Source organism: Herpailurus yagouaroundi, unplaced genomic scaffold, assembly GCF_014898765.1.
Source record: "Herpailurus yagouaroundi ecotype Mexico unplaced genomic scaffold, PumYag 140, whole genome shotgun sequence".
Lineage (NCBI taxonomy): Eukaryota > Metazoa > Chordata > Mammalia > Carnivora > Felidae > Herpailurus > Herpailurus yagouaroundi.
The window spans coordinates 24,186,816-24,203,928 of NW_024412395.1; the positions used below are offsets into that span (position 1 = coordinate 24,186,816).

Consider the following 17,113-nt stretch of genomic DNA (forward strand, 5'->3'; position numbering starts at 1 on the left):
CTCTTCCGTGGGCCTCTCGTCTGCGCTTGGCTCCGGCGACTCCGTTCTGCTAATCCTCTGGCGGTTTTCTGGGTTATTTAGGCAGGTGTAGGTGGAATCTAAGTGATCAGCAGGACGCGCGGTGAGCCCATTGTCCTCCTACGCCGCCATCTTCCCTCTCCCCCAAATATTACCTTTTAATCAAGGTAAACAATCGGAGAGCTATCCACATTTTTAGATCATTGGATTTTTGTCTCTCACTTAATCTGCTGCTGAATTGAGCTCTGGCATTGTGCTCTTGATTTAAATGAAGGATGCTATAAGAAGTAGCCATAGGAAAACCACTGTTGCACTTCCCAGGATATAGTGTCTAAAATAATATACCACATAGTGACCTTTTATACAAGAACCCATGGGAGAAATTTCTTTCAGGGTTCAGTCCCAGAAAAAGCTATAGTGGAAAATATAAAATGTAACTGATCATATTTCTCTCTTTGTTTTGTCTGCAAAGAACCTGAAGAGTCATATTTGTGACCCATCTGCAGCAATTGCATTGCATTTACACTACTAACTTCACTCCTGGCTTCAATAGACTAATCTATTATATTTTCTTTACCTTGATTTTTAAAAACAATACTTTTTGGCCTTACTTAAGGGATTGTATTTATCTAAGTTTCCTCAATACTTTTTTTTTCTTGAAGGAAACGGTGCATTAGTACCAAAGGTGCCCAACTCCAAATTAAACCAAATGTCAGAACTTTCTCATCCACCCTACACCCAGGAATTTCTAGATTCTAACTTGTGATGTGTAAACTAATTATTATACAGAGCAGGAAAATTACATTGTTGAGGTCAGAATTACCCAGAGTTTACTACTCAACATCTTTGTTTATGGAGTTTGCTGAAAGAAAAGAGGCTGTTTGGTAGTGAGCTTTGATCTTTAATACCTAGCATAGTAGCTAGAGCAGAGAAGAAAATTTATAGACGTTGAACACATGAATGGGTTGTTTAATTAATTCCATTATTAAAATTATAAGTTGTCTCCAAGGACAACTTATCTCTACAAAAGAATTATCTCTACAAAAGAATTTTGTAATATACTACTCATGGCTGGATGCTATGACAACAGGGAAGAAGGGAAGGAAGTGCTCCAGTAGGCCACCTGGCATGGCTTAAGTTTTCACATTGATATTGAGATGGAATAGTTTAAGATTAATCATTTTAAGATTTATAGGAAAAAAAGTAATGAAGTTCCTATATTTTTTTTTAATTTTTTTTTTCAACGTTTATTTATTTTTGGGACAGAGAGAGACAGAGCATGAACGGGGGAGGGGCCGAGAGAGAGGGAGACACAGAATCGGAAACAGGCTCCAGGCTCTGAGCCATCAGCCCAGAGCCTGACACGGGGCTCGAACTCCCGGACCGCGAGATCGTGACCTGGCTGAAGTCAGACGCTTAACCGACTGCGCCACCCAGGCGCCCCTAAGTTCCTATATTAACATACATATTCATGTGATAGATCACCTAGTCACCTACGTACATCTTGTCTTCTATTAAATGTATTAGTTTAACCTCTGACTGTTCTTGAGCATGTTTATTCCCAGGTTTATAAAACAGAATTGAAATATCTTTAAAATCCTATTATGAATTCAAGAAATTGGTGATATATGTTTTAAATTCATAGATATATGCATATTTTGGAAGTACATATTTATAAATTTATTAACGTAAATTGTTTCACAGAATAAGCTTTTTTATTTTGTTACTATCATACATTCAGGTCTTAATAACATGGAAGAATTAATTAGTGTCCACTTATTGGAATAAGTTTTGAATCAGGTCTCTTTTGCACTATTTCAAAAGATGAATCACTGAGCAGTAAACTGATAGTGTTTTGATGCAGGGGAAACTACTCAGTGATTTTAGAATGCTAAATCAATAGCCATGAGAAAGCAGATCAAATATGAGCACGTTCATAAAAGTATCCTAAAACCTATGCAAAGAAATAGGATTGTGTTTGCACTACAATGTTCTCAGAATGGGTGACTGTTATAAAAAAAATCCTCAAAAGGACTGCCGGATCTTTCTGAAGAATATACCACTACTAATATAGACTTATTTTTGTTAGACATAATTATTTTTAAAATCACCTGGGTTTGGTAATCAAAAGAGGAAACCTAGATTCAATAATAATAAGGTATGTCAAAGGAAGAAAAGTCATCATTTAAACTGAAAAACCTATGAAAAAAAGAATCTATCTTTTTTATCTATCTTTCCTATTATTGTAAAAATGCAGGGTTAATTCATATGCTTTCATTCTCACCCTATTTGAAGCCAAAGATTTCCCTTAAGGTATTAGTTCAACATTATGACTAAAATAGCCCAGCTTATTTTTTAATTGGGATAACAATTTGCCAAAATACATTTCCAATAGAAATATGTTGATATAAGAAACAACTACATATTTTTAGAAAAATATCACCTAATTATTTTCCATAATTATTAAAAACATTAAGTTCATTAAGTTTTCAGTTTTGTTACAATTAAAACTGGAAAGTTCACTTTACATGTCTCATTTCTTTTTTAAATGACTCAAATTAAGTCAATGTACTATGCAATATGGAGTTAAAACAAAAATGCAAATATATAGAATAAGGAATTTTTAAAATTAAGGCCTTCTAGAGATGGCAATTTTCTAATATTTTTCTAACACTTACTAAATTTCATTTCAAAATTTTCAGCCCCTGGTTATGCATTACAATTATCTGGAAAACTATTAAAAATACTGATACCTAGGCCTCACTCCCAGAAATTTTAATTGGTTTGAGTTGGTCACAGAAATCAGTATTTTTTTAAAAATCTCTTTAGTTGATTTTAGGATTAAGAAGTTCCTTTTCAAAATTGCCTATTGTGGGGGTGCCTGGGTGGCTCTGTTGGTTAAGCATATGACTTCTGACTTCACCTCAGGTCATGATCTTGTGGTTCGTAAGATTCATCCCCCCATTGGGCTCTTTGCTGACAATATGGAGCCTGCTTGGGATTCTCTCTCTCCCTTTCTCTCTAAGTTAAAAAAAAATGCCTGTTTTTAAAAACCTTCAAAATTGAATACTTAATAAGTTTAATGAGGCCTTTAAAATACTGCTGGAAAGTGTATTATGCGGAGATCTTTGGGGACAGAAGAACATTAAAGATATACATGGGGAAGAACACATACTATAGATATTAAAACCCAGATGATTAACTTTAAATACTCTAGACATGTATAAAAAATAACATTGAAATCGTCTAAATATTCTCCTGTAGCATTACCTTCAGACAATAGAACACACACTCCTTCTGCATCTAGGACTGTGGTAGTTGTAATATTGAAAATACACAACAAATGAAAAAAAAATCATAAAATTATATCCTTATTATACCTGTAGAAGAACTATAATGTTCTGAATACTCCAAAATGGAAATCCTTTCAGAGTTAACCAGAAGTGGCATGATTTTTCTGGGGGGCAAAACTATTTCTAAAACATTGAATTTTTAGCTCCAAAGGAGCATAGTTGTTCCATGGGGAAGTGGAATGGGGTTAATTGCCTATTCACTATTAGCCTATCTCAAAAAATACTTTATCCCTCTTCAGAATGCTTAGATTTTGTAAATGCTAGAATAAATATACTGAGGAAACCCAAGCATTCTTTGTGCTCCATCCCTGCTTCTCTCTGAAGTAAATATAAATATAAGGTATCACCTTTCAATCACCTTGTCTATTCATCTCTGGGTTCGTCTGAGAAAAGACTAGTCAGCCTTCACCTGGCTACACCCTCACTACACCATTGTGAAGATGTAATAATAACAATAATAATATAGTGTCTAGCACATAGAAAGCACTCAATAAATGCTAGCTATTTATTAGTACTACAAGTTTGTGTATCTCCTTTTCAAGCTAAAGTCTTATTCTAAAATTTGCAACCATTTCTTCAGTAATCCCCACAACTGATAGTTTTGAGAAGGTTTAATGTGAGAAATACTTAGACTGTACACTTCATTCATATTACAGCATTCTCTCAATTATGCAGGTCTATCAAAGTTAGAAACTATTGTTCTAGTTGGTCTGTGAAGACCAATTAAGACATGCTTCCGTCTGGGAGAAAATATTTGCAATCCACATATCAGATAATAGAACACAAATCCTTCTGTGTCTGGAATTGTGATAGTTGTAGAAACTGACCACCGAAAACACACAACAAATGAACAAAAGGCTAGTGTCAACAAAAATGCACTCAAAACTCAAAAAAAAAAAAAAAACCCAACAAACAAATGAGCACAGAAAGTGAACAGACATCTCACATTACAAGATATACAAATGTCAAGTAAGCACATGAAAAAGATGTTCAACATCAAAAGAAAATGCAAATTAAAATGACAATGATAAAGCAGTACACATCTGTAAGAATGGCTAAAATAAAAATAGTGACAACACTAAATGCTGACAAGGATACAGAGAAAAACTGGATAACTAATACATTATAGGTGGCAATGAAAAACAGTACAGTCTCTCTGGAAAACAGCTGGGCAGTTTCTTACAAAACTAAACATACTATTTCCGTTGGACCCAGCAATTTCACTCCTGGGAATTTATTCCAGAGAAATAAAAACTTGTGTTCACACAAAAACTTACACATGAATGTTTGTAGCAGCTTTATTTGCAGTAGTCAAAATTTGGATCATCCCATCTCCTTTAATAGGAGAATGCTTAAGTCAACCATGGTATTTATATACCGTGGCATACCACTCAGCAATAAGATGAAGAAAAGTATTGATACATGAAATTTCAATGACTCTCCAGGGAAAAATGCTGAGTGGAAAACAGCCAATCCAATAGGTTATATACTGTATGATTGTATTCCTATAGCATTTTAAAAACAGAACATTTTAAAAATGGAACATTTTAGATGGTGTATGGAGAAAAGGGAAAGGGGGTGGTAGGCAGGAGAGAGTAGGTGTGGTTATAAAAGGGCAATAGGTAGGGTCATTGTGGTGTTGGAATTTTTCGGCATTTTTTTAATTCTTTTTTTTCCCCACTTATCCACAGAATCTGATTCATTTTATTCAGTACCTTGAAGGTGGTGCTGGATATAGAAACCTACATGTGTGATACAATTCAATCTAAAATTAAACACACAAATACAAATAAAACATGAAATCTGAATATTAATGGACTTCATTAAGGTTAGTTAGTACCTGGGTGGTAATATTTTATTGTGGTTTTACATTATGTTCCAATGGGGAAAATTAGATAAAGAATATGTGCAAACTCTCTGTATTGTTTTTTATAACTTCATGGGAATCTAAAATTATCTCAATGTATTTTTTTTAATTAAGAAAAGCATGTTTCAACAAACGTTCAATATTTTTTCAATATTATTCAACAAAAAGTTGAGTATGTAAGGGATCGAAATATGCCACTCCAAAACAAGCCACTTTGGCTTAAGAATTACTTTGACTTGAAGAACTGAGAAACAGAAGACAAAAAAATAAAAGCTCTTTGCCCTCATTTTTTGCTAAAAGCAGTCTTAGCCTCTTAATCACCAGAGACTAGTCTAGACTCTGAACAGCCCAGGGATGGCATGGAGAGGAATCTAGAAAACAAGCCTTACTAAAACAATCTTTATCTTCCATTAGTGTCCTTCAGGTAGTTACCTTCCCACAGTTTGCCTCCCTTGCAAGTCTAAATCCCTTTTCCTTTGTTTTGATATTATTCTACAAATTTGCTGTTGTTTGTTAAGATGCTATATAAGCCCAACTTCTAACCCCTCCTTTGAGTTCCTGATCAGCGAGGTTTCTTGCCTGCATGTGTGCTACTCTGTTTAATAAACTGTTTTTCTCTGGGCAGTTTGTCATTGTGTCAATCTAATTTCCAGGTCCCTAGCCAGCAAGAGGTAAGAAAAACGTTTGTTCTTTCCTCTATTGCACATGTCTATACTGCCAGGATCTTAACTGGATCTAAATTCTTTCTTGAAATCATCGCTCTCCATCCACTCTGCTTTAAGAAGTCACTGACAACGAATAGAGTTACAGAACTACATTAATTACTTTTTTGTTGCTTATCGCACAGAGCTAAGATATCAGCATCTCCCCCATCCTCTGTCACATTAGTCATTTTACCTTGGACAATTTATCCTGTATTTCAAACTTTTGATGATCAGCAAAAAGTATGTGCCTTGTGAAAAAAACACGTGCAAAAGTGGAAGCAAAATCAGGCGCAGTGACAGGCTATTTCCTGAGAAGTGTTTTGCTTTCAAAAAACATTTTAAAAGCTTTAATACCTATAGTTTTATAATGCACCAAAACTATATTTTATAGCTTGATAGGTAAAATAGAACAAAATATTTTAAAAGCACTGGATTGTGGGGCGCCTGGGTGGCGCAGTCGGTTAAGCGTCCGACTTCAGCCAGGTCACGATCTCGCGGTCCGGGAGTTCGAGCCCCGCGTCGGGCTCTGGGCTGATGGCTCGGAGCCTGGAGCCTGTTTCCGATTCTGTGTCTCCCTCTCTCTCTGCCCCTCCCCCGTTCATGCTCTGTCTCTCTGGGTCCCAAAAATAAAAATAAACGTAGAAAAAAAAATTAAAAAAAAAAAAAGCACTGGATTGTGCCATTTGAACATTTTTAAATTACAGTTCCTGTCAATATAATCCTAAACATTCCCTTGCATTAGATTTTTTTCTGTAGACACGCAGAAAAATTCAGTTTTTTAGACACTTCACATGTTTGTACCTTTTATGTTTATTTTTCCTTTCTACTAGGAATGAGATCAGTTTCTTCTCCTTTGTCACTTTCTTAAAAACGGAACTATATTTTTTCTTCAAGATCAGTTGAAATTTCAAATATTACTAATTTGGGTACTATTCTCTGTTTTTCTTCCTCACACAAAATTAGTTGTTCCCTCTATTTTCACAGTGTCTACTTACCTTTATGGTGTCTGGAAATAGTACCCAGGAACAACACTGCATCAAATGGTTTGTAATTATTTCTGTCTTTTTTACTTCACTGGACTATGACGTTATTGATAATGTATACCAGGTTTTATTTTCAGGTCTGGCACCTACTATATACTTCATAACCTTTTATAACAACCTTTTTTTTTATACTTAATATCATTTGAAAGAATAAGAAAATGATCAGGTGAAAAAAATGTAAATTTAAATTATTTGTCTGTATATTAACGTGTAATTTTAATACCCATTTGTTAGTTTCTCTGTCCTTTTTTTGTAAACTATTTTGTGAGATAATATTGATCATGCTTCATACATAATAAAAGTGAGTGTGCCGAGTATAAATATATTTAAAAAACATAACTGCATTATATCAAGCAAGGAAATATATACCAAAGTTATATTTTTTTAATGTTTATTTTTGAGAGAGAGAGAGAGAGAGAAAGACAGAGAGACAGAGACAGAGCATGAGCAGGGGAGAGGCAGAGAGAGAGGAAGACACAGAATCCAAAGCAGGCTCCAGGCTCTGAGCTGTCAGCACAGAGCCAGACGTAGGGAGGGCTTGAACTCATGGACCACGAGAACATGGCATGAGCCAAAGTCGAACACTTAACCGACTGAGCCACCCACCAACATAAATTTAACTTTATTTTTAAAAAGTGAGGTCCCCTGAATTATTTTGATGTGATAAAAAGTGCTTGTGAATGTTATCCATGAATATACTTCAAAATTCACGTTATACAGCATATAGGTTGGAATGATTAAATAATAACAAAAAAATAGGTTTCAAAAAGATGTACTTTAGGGTTGAGTAAACAAGTGACTTTTGGTTGAGATTACATAGAAAATGAAGAGAAAATATCAAGAAGATAAAATATACAGTACACTAGATTCGAATAAGCCATGAAGAATAATGCTGATTGACAAGCCAAGTTGCTTTATATGAGGCTTAAGGGATAAAATTCATAATATGTAAACATTTTAAACATGGAAATGGCTTTAAGTAGTAAATTAAAATCTTTTGTTATGCAAACTGCTCTAAGCACTTAATGTATCCAAGACAGAGCAATAAATCTTAATTGAGAATATTTAGTTCAACAATGGATAACTGGAATGTTGATTTGTATTTAACAGAAACAAAATTATTCAGCCCAAACTGCCTGAAGGCTGCAATTGCTTAGTCTTCAGTGATACACAGTCCTGAAATGCCAAATTGGGTGTTTTGATAAGATTATGACATACTTCTATTTCAAGTATGTCACACACATGGATTTAACCACCAACAAGTAAGGGAAATCCAGTGAATTACAACATAAAAACAATTTCACAAATTAGAAATCCTAGTATATCAGCAACGTTGCTGTGTAAAAGTAGCATTTAAAGATTCAGAAATAATTAATTGCAAGGTACAATTCGCACAGAGGTGAAATTGCTTCATGTGTTTCCAGGCTGCTTAGAAAACCTGACTGCTGCGTCCTAATTGGGCCCACGTTTCTCAGGAGTACCCAAGTTCTGATTTTTTTTCCCCTACTTGCCATGCTTGAAAGAGTACCAGGTTTATTCCCTGATCTTAGCTTGAGGTCAGGTAATTACTATATGAAATCAGCCTCTCTGGGCAAAGCATAATGGTTAAGATTTAATACGGCTTTCGAAGCAGATAAACTTGGATTTGAATCCCACTCTACTATCCATCACAGGCAACTGACTTCTTTCAACAATCCTCACTTTCTGAATCTGTAAAAGGAGGATAAGAAACCCTTCCAGAAATGATTACCGTGACATGATTAATGCAAAGCATTTTATAAGTGCTTGACATATTCAAAGTGCTTAAAAAGTAGTCACTGTAATTATGTTATTTTTGTCGCCAAAGTGATAATGGTTCTACTCTATCACACATCCTAGGCTAAGTACATGCAAACACAAAGGTATGGCTTCCTGAAAATACAGGTTCCATAATGGATGACAGATAATTATTGTTTTGAGTTGATACTTCCCAGCCACACCACACGGAATGTTGTGTTTTCTCCTTATGTTCTGGGAAAAATAATTTATAATTTGATAATCCATATGCCTGAGGAGAAAATCAACTAAACAGTAGCTCCTTGTTTCCTAATCACCTAATTTTCTGCTTGGAAATGGTTTAGAGAAGGCAGTGAGCAGGAATTTAAGCCAGAGATTGCCCATACAGACTTGTCATGAAAAAATGATTAAAATAATTTCCTGAAGTGCAAAATAGCAGTGAAGTTCAATAAGTAAACAACAAAGTACTAAATATCCCTAAGCATATGTATTTCACGGGTATGGCAATCAAGTACACCAAGAAGAATAGGTTTGTATTTATTTTTTACACTTACTCATGTGTCCACTCATGGCACTGGAAAATTCCATTTTTGAATTCATCTCAGGGCAATAGTTCTAAGAGAATCTTATAAGGTGGGATTATGTTGGCATGAATTCTTGGGAGTATTCCAAAGATTCTTCTATACCAGTGTTTCCTTATGAGATGTAACCTTGATGCTGACAGAGGGATTTAGATGCCTCCATTTTTTACCTCAAACTTTCTACTTTCCACTTTGTTCCTTGGCTCATGTGGAAGACCATGAGGGTAAAGCATTCCCTGATGGGAACCAAAACTACCCCCTCAAGCAATAAGGACTATCCTGAGCCAGCAAAGCCTGCTGAAGAGTGACTCCAAGATGCTGATCAATTTGAATTTCACTTCCTACCTGCTCCTATCCCCCCACCTTTGCCCCACCCATACTTTCCTGAAATAAGTCTATAAGTATTTTCAGCACTTTGGGGGCAGTCTTTGAGACACTAGTCCACTGCCTTCCTGGTGTTAATCTCTCCGAAATAAATTCCTATCTTATTTCACCATCACTCTTTTCTCTGCCTTTGGATTTTGTCAGTGCTGAGTGGTCAAGCCTGGTCTGTTTGGGACTCCTGGAGCCAGGCAGGTCCTCTTGCACCCTGTGTACCAACTACAATGCTGCAGTAAACAGCAATTAAAATCTATATACACAACAAAAAACAAAAAACACAAAAAATTATGAACTTATTTTCATCACAGCTCTAAACTGTGCACAGAAGGGGTGCCTGGTTGGGCTCAGTCAGTTAAGCTTCTGACTCTTGATTTTGGCTTAGGTCATGATCTCACGGTACATGGAATCAGTTCTGCATCAGGCTCTGCGCTGACAGTCCCAATCATGCTTGGGATTCTCTGTCCTTCTCTCTCTGCCCCTACCCCCCTATAAATAAACATTAAAAAATAAATAAATAAACTCTCCAGAGAGAGAAAAAATAAATAAATAACAGCAAAAATAATAATTTTTAAAAGAGAAAACACAACAATCTGAAATGCTTCAGATTCTGTGTCAAGTAGTTAACAATATGTTATTGAATATATTTTAAGACAATGTTTCAAGCACGCAGGAAAAACACTAATTAAAAAAAACAGTTATTATGCAACATAATTTTAACCTATCTTATTTTTTTTTTCTAATTTTTAACCTATTTTAATAAGCACCTCTAATACTCCTTGAAAACAGCATCATCTTAACTGGCCCAACCCCTCACAAATAAAGAATTTGACGTGACTGAATAAAGACAGGGATTTCCTGCTCTAAAGACAGGACTTTAGAGGATATTTTTTATAGTTAATTTACAGATAACAGTTTCTCTAGCCTATTGGGATAGATCAAAAATTACAATGACATGGTCAGAATGAATAAGGTATTATTGAAAAAGAATTTAGTTTTACTTTTATACCCAGTACTAAGAGGATTTGTCGATATGTAGATAACCAAGTCTTTTTTGTCCTATTCTTTCTTTCTATGAGAAAGCTCTGAGGTGCTAAGGAAAGCCAAATGGTTACAGGGTTGGACAGGAGAGAGAGGAGAAAGAATAAAAGGAACGTATGGGAAAGCCAATTTAGAAACCAAAGAGTTCCAATTTTTCCTCTTTAGCTAACCATGCATTGATTTATAAGCAACTCCACTAACATAATTTTTGCACTCCAAACTTTGAGAAAATTATGACATAAATATAAATGTTTGCTACTCTTCAGATAATTGAATGCAATGCAACATGATTGATATCCAGGTCACCAAATATACACTTTTTCACAAAGTAATTTTATTCAACGAAGATACACAAATAAATCTCGGATTTACTTAATCATGTAAGAGCCTGTTGCTATTGGATGGGAAATAGTGGTCACTTCATTCAACAAATATTTTTTGAAGATATACTTACAATGTGCCAGCATTGAGTTATGAGTTGTGGACACACTGATAAAAAAAAAGAGCAAATATTTTCACTAATTTTATAGTTTCCTTTCTAGTTGGTAAGCAGTAATCAAATATTCAACAAACAAATGGAAATCTAAAATAATGACAAGACTAAACGATGAAAATGTGGTGCTAAAAGTGTCTATTTTAAGAGACTTTGGCTTTGTCAAGGGAGGTCAGGGAAAACCTCTTTGAGGAAATAATCTTTAAGTTGAAGTCTGACAGATAGGCAGACAACTGAGATGGGAGACATTTCTGGGCAAAGGAATACATTGCTAAAATATACTGTTGGGGGAAAGAGCTTGACAAGTTGAGAGAAGCAGAGAAGGAAAATATGGCTGGAGTAGATAACGTTTAGTCATACTGTAATTCCTTTTAGATAGTAAACTCCATGAGGAAAAGATTGGTATCACCCTTGCTTGCCTTGTTTCCCAGTAACTGGCACTCTGGGAGAACACTTTCTTTTCCTTTTTCTTCAAGATGCCCACATACATACAGACCAGCATATGAACCCTTACCCCATGTTCCTGACCCTCTTTCTCATTAATAAGTATATCATTGTTACAAAGCAACTATTACATAAAGAGTTATTTTTGTGTCATCCACAGTGCTTAGCATAACAAATTATAATTAGCCAATTAGTATATGAATTAGGATTTTAAAAAGACAGGTTATTGTAGAGATATTTGTTTTTCTTTCATTTTCTTTTATCTTCTTTCTTTCTTTCTTTCTTTCTTTCTAATTTATATGTGGATATTTTTGAAACATTCTCAAGCATGTTTCTTTTTCTCTTCCTAGGTTCAAAAAGGACATGTTATCATACTTCATATAATATATATATATATATATATATATATATATATATTTTTTTTTTTTTTTTAGTGGGCTCCACACCCAGCATGGAGCCCAACATGAGGATAGAACTCACAACTCAGAGATCGAGACCTGAGTTGAGATCCAGAGTTGGATGCTTCACCGAATAGACCACCGAGGTGCCCTTAATAATCTATATTGAACATGTTAAATTCAGTATAATAAAGTCATTTGCCCAGTCTCCATTCAGAAAGCATGGCTATTTAACGCCAGCTAGATTTTGTTCACTTACGTTTCTGCTTAAGAGACCTTTTACTAAATTGTAGATAAATATTTACAGAAATCTATGTTTGGATCAACATACGCAATTGTTATATTTGCAGGCATATAGATCAGTGGATAAAATATAAGAAAGTTTGTGTTTAAAAATTGTGATGTTAGTTTAATGTGTCAACCTGGCTAGGCTAACATCGCCAGTTATAGAATTAAACACTAATCTATATTTTTTCTGTAAAAGCATTTTGTAGATGTGGTTACTATATGCAATCAGTTGACTTTAAGTTAAGGATATTATCCTAAAAAATCTAGGTGGGTTTAATCCAATTAGTGAAAGGCCTTAACATTAGAACTGAGTTTCCTCTGAAAAAGAGGATGACATTCTGGCAAAGATCTAAAGCTTAAGCTGCTGCCTGAGACTTTCCATCTTGCCCTAGGATTGCAGCTTTGCTCAGCTAGCTCCCACAACCTCAGTAGACAAATCCTTGTAATAAATCTCTTTATATATCTATGTTTGTCTATCATCTCTCTCTCTCTCTCTCTCTCTCTCTCTCTCTCTCTCTCTCTCATCATCTATCAATCCTTTAACACTATTGGTTCTGTTTCCCTTCATGAAACACTGACAGATATACAAGTGTCTCCTATCTCCCATTGTAGATAATCTTTCAGAATTAGCTAGTGAAGAATATATTAGTGTACACAATTCTTTACAAAGGATACTGTTATTTATTTAAATTTTTTTTAATGTTTATTTATTTTTGAGAGAGAGACAAACACAGAGTGTGAGCAGGGGAGGGGCAAAGAGAGAGGGAGACACAGAATCCAAAGCAGGCTCCAAGCTCTGAGGTGTCAGCACAGAGCCCGACGAGGGGCTTGAACCCATGAGCTGTGAGATCACAACCTGAGCCGAAGTCGGACACCTAACCGACTGAGCCACCCAGGCGCCCCACAAAGGATGTCTTTAATATATTTAAATGAGTAAGAAGAAAGGCCATAAAGGACATATGAGACAAAGTCTTAATTTTATACATGAGAAAACCTAAAACACAGCTACTGTCTACATTAACATGGCTTTACTATCCACTGTATTTTTTAAAAAATTTGTTTTAATATTTACTCATTTTTGAGAGACAGAGTGCAAACAGGGGTGGGGGCAGAGAGAGAGGGAGACACAGGATCCAAAGCAGGCTCCAGGCTCTGAGCTGGAGCTGTCAGCACAGAGCCCGATGTGGGGCTGGAACTCATGAACTGTGAGATTATGACCTGAGCTGAGGTCGGACGCTTAACTGACTGAACCACCCAGAGGCCCATACTATCCACTGTCTTTAATGTCATAACTTACTATTCTAATAAACTCTTGTCCAGTAAGGTAATAGTTGAAAACAACATAACTGCAAATTTCAGGAACTTCCTGGACAGCTCATCAACTCCAGCAAAAAAGCAACAAATGACACTGTGTACATTGGTCTCTAACCCATCTTCCCTCAAATTCTTCTTTCCATATCTATCAATTCAAAATTATATACTGATCTTTACTCAATGATCCTAATCAGGCTTCATTTGACACCTGCCTTAAACCAGACTTCAAAATCTCAATTACTATTTCAGTGCTGCTTTTCCCTGTCTCAGACACTGCTGAGACATTGACGACTTAATGTTTTCCCTCAGTGTGTGAAGTAAGAAACTCATTTGGTCTACACAATGGGTTGTTTTGGTGGTATTTTGAAGAGCCAGCATTTAATACAGAAGAGAGAAAAATTAATGAACAATCATATATTTACTACCTAGAACTGGACATTATTTTTTTAAGTTTATTTATTTATTTTGAGGGGCAGAGAGAGAGAAAGAGAGAGAATCCCAAGTAGGCTCTAAACCATCAGCACAGAGCCTGAGGTGTGGTTGAACTCATGAACCATGAGATCATGACCTGAGCCAAAACCAAGAGTCAGATGCTCAACCAACTGAGCCACCCAGGTGCCCCCATAACTGGACACTATTAACATTTTACTGTATTTAATTTGAATCTTTGTATGAAATATGAAATAAATTCTATTAACACAGTAAAGTATCTTTTGAAAAAGATGAAAGTTCCCTTTGAATGTCATTATTGTTCCTTCCTAAAGAGAACTGCTATTATAAAATTGGTGTGGATTATCTCCAGTTTACTTTTTCCATAGTTTTATAAACATATTCAACCAGGAGCAATATCTATTAATGTTGTATGTTTCATTTTGAACTTCTATGAATGATTTCATAGCATAAGTATCATTCTGCTAATTACTTCTCTCACTCAATGCTTCTAAGATCTATTACATCTTTTTGTATACATATATACATAAACATATTCATATTTGTATACAGTATTTCAGCACATAAATATGCTGCATTTATTTACTATTCCTCTTCTGATGAAGATTTAAAGCCTTTCCAAATTTTTTAGAGTTATAAACAATGATGCCTTGAATATCCTTGTACGTATTTCTTTGAGCGTATATTCTTTAGAGTATATAAGTGTGTAGTTTGTGGAACATAAGATATTGCCTATGAGCCTTTAACTCTAAAAATAGCTCAAAAAGATAGACACTGTTATCTCTATCTTACAGGTAATAAAACTGAGCCTTCAAAAAGGAAAGAAGCATGTTTAAAATCACGGAGTTAATAAGTGTCAGAGATTCAAATCTCTGTTTGTTATGATCCTAAAACAACATTTTTCCAAAACCATATTATCCCTCAAGCAGTAAAAGGAATGTTTCATGTGAATGTGAAAATTACTACAAGTTGTCCCTAGTTTCCAAGCTCCTTAAATTCATTCTTCCTCTTGTACCTTACACCTTGAACAATTTAATTCACTTAATTTGAAGTGGTAGTTAAAGATGGCGAGTGTTAACTGATGGTTAATGACCTACGAAGACAGAAATATTCCTCATTGGAGGGAATCAAGGGAGAATAGAGGCAGGATAGAATTTCACCTGCTCATTTTCTTCCTCTGTACATCAAAAAAAAAAAAAAAAAAAAAAAAGGTATCTGTGGGCAGAAGTGTAGTAGAATATGTTGGGCTGAGTATTCGCCAGCCCATTTGCCATTCAGATTTCAGGAACATAAAAAAGGAAAATGATTTGTTACATTTATGAATGGACAACACAGTCTCTTATTAAGAACAGCAGAGACCTGGTTAACATGTTAGTTTACTAAAGTAGAAAATTACAGAAGGAAGTTGTAAGTAACCATTTTTGTAAACATCAAGACGTACAAGAGGAACGGGTGCCTGGGTGTCTCAGTCTGTTAAGTAGCCCACCCTTGATTTTGGTGCAGGTCATGGTCTCAGGGTTCATGAGTTTGAGCCCCACATTAGACTCTGTTCTGAGTGTTGAGCCTGCTTGGATTCTCTCTCTCTTGCCCTCTCTATTTCTCCCTGCCTCTCTCTCTGTCTGTCTCAAAATAAATAACTCAAGTTAAAAAATTAAAAATTAAAAATATATTTAAAGAACTACAAGAGGAAGATGAGGGCCCAGTTGTCTTTTTGCCCCAGGGATTATTTTGGGAAGATCTGAGAGTACAATCCAGCTACTTCCACTTGTTTACCTCTTAGCATTAGCAGTAAAACAAAACAATATGGAGTACATTCCTCACATGTGCATAAAAATTTGCTCATCTCAGAGGCCTATTTGCTACATATAATCCTCTGCAATATTTCAATGGATGCTATTGCATATTTATTCTTCACTGAACTCATTTATACTCTCAATATTGCAATCAAATAATTCAAATTCTTCTATTGGATCCAACATACCTTGTATTATTACTCCTGATAGGTTCTAGTATTAAAGGCCAGATGTTCTCTTAATAAATTTTCCTCATTCAGTCCTCATGGGAACTTTATAAAATCGACATTTTGTCTTGATTTTACAGATGAGGAAAGCAAGTACCACCAAGCTAACAGTACTTTGCTGAAGGTCACTGAGTTAAATTTACTTAATGGAATCTAAAGTGATTTAGGTTCTTGTGCCCCTTAAGGAAAAGGAGGGTATCAAATTTTTATCAATAGTCTTAATACAAAATCTGATACTCAATAAAAATCTGCTTATTGAATGAATGTCTGACTTGCAAGCCATACTCATTAATGCTGATTTAAGGTAGGGTTCACAATGAGGTTCTGGGTTATTTTGGTCAAACTGTTGTATCTTGGGCAAATTAAAATTTAAAAGTATCATTTTGAATTAATTTAAGGTGATTTTCAAATACAACAATAAGTGTAAACAGTAACACTATTTTTCTTTATAACCTTTCTTTATGTAAGCTGGGAGGGTTTTTTAAAAATTTATTTTGAGTAGGGGAATGGATATTTAGCATTTAAGAAGATAAGGTTTTCCCATTATAGAAACAAGCATATAAATTAACATTTTGGTGTAACCTGTGGCTACCGCATTACAATGTAAGGATTTTATTTGATCATACTATTTTCATCATACTCACTTTTCCATATTAAATATTCTGCACCATTCTAGATAAGCACCAACTGAATTGCTTGAGTCCAAATTAAGTCTTTTGTATGGGTCCTAATCTTGTAGAGGCCCATGTTTCTTTTGTCCTATCATTTTCCACACAGAAGTATTAGCATTTCAATTTGCCTTTAATTTCTAACACTAACTTGAATTTCAATTGTGTATCAAATCTTAGAACAGCCAGTCCAAAGAAAAGAGTTGTTAATTTTATCATTTTCTATCAGAGGTTTCGTCTATAGACTACATGAAAAGAATTATTTATTGTAAATCTT

At 35.0% G+C, this 17,113-nt stretch overlaps 1 protein-coding gene across 4 annotated transcripts in view; it reads right to left on the minus strand.

Annotated features, from left to right (window-relative positions):
- LRP1B (LDL receptor related protein 1B) overlaps nucleotides 1-17,113 on the minus strand; it is a 1,898,953-nt gene that overhangs the window by 562,953 nt on the left and 1,318,887 nt on the right. The gene's annotated exons all lie outside the window — the stretch shown is intronic.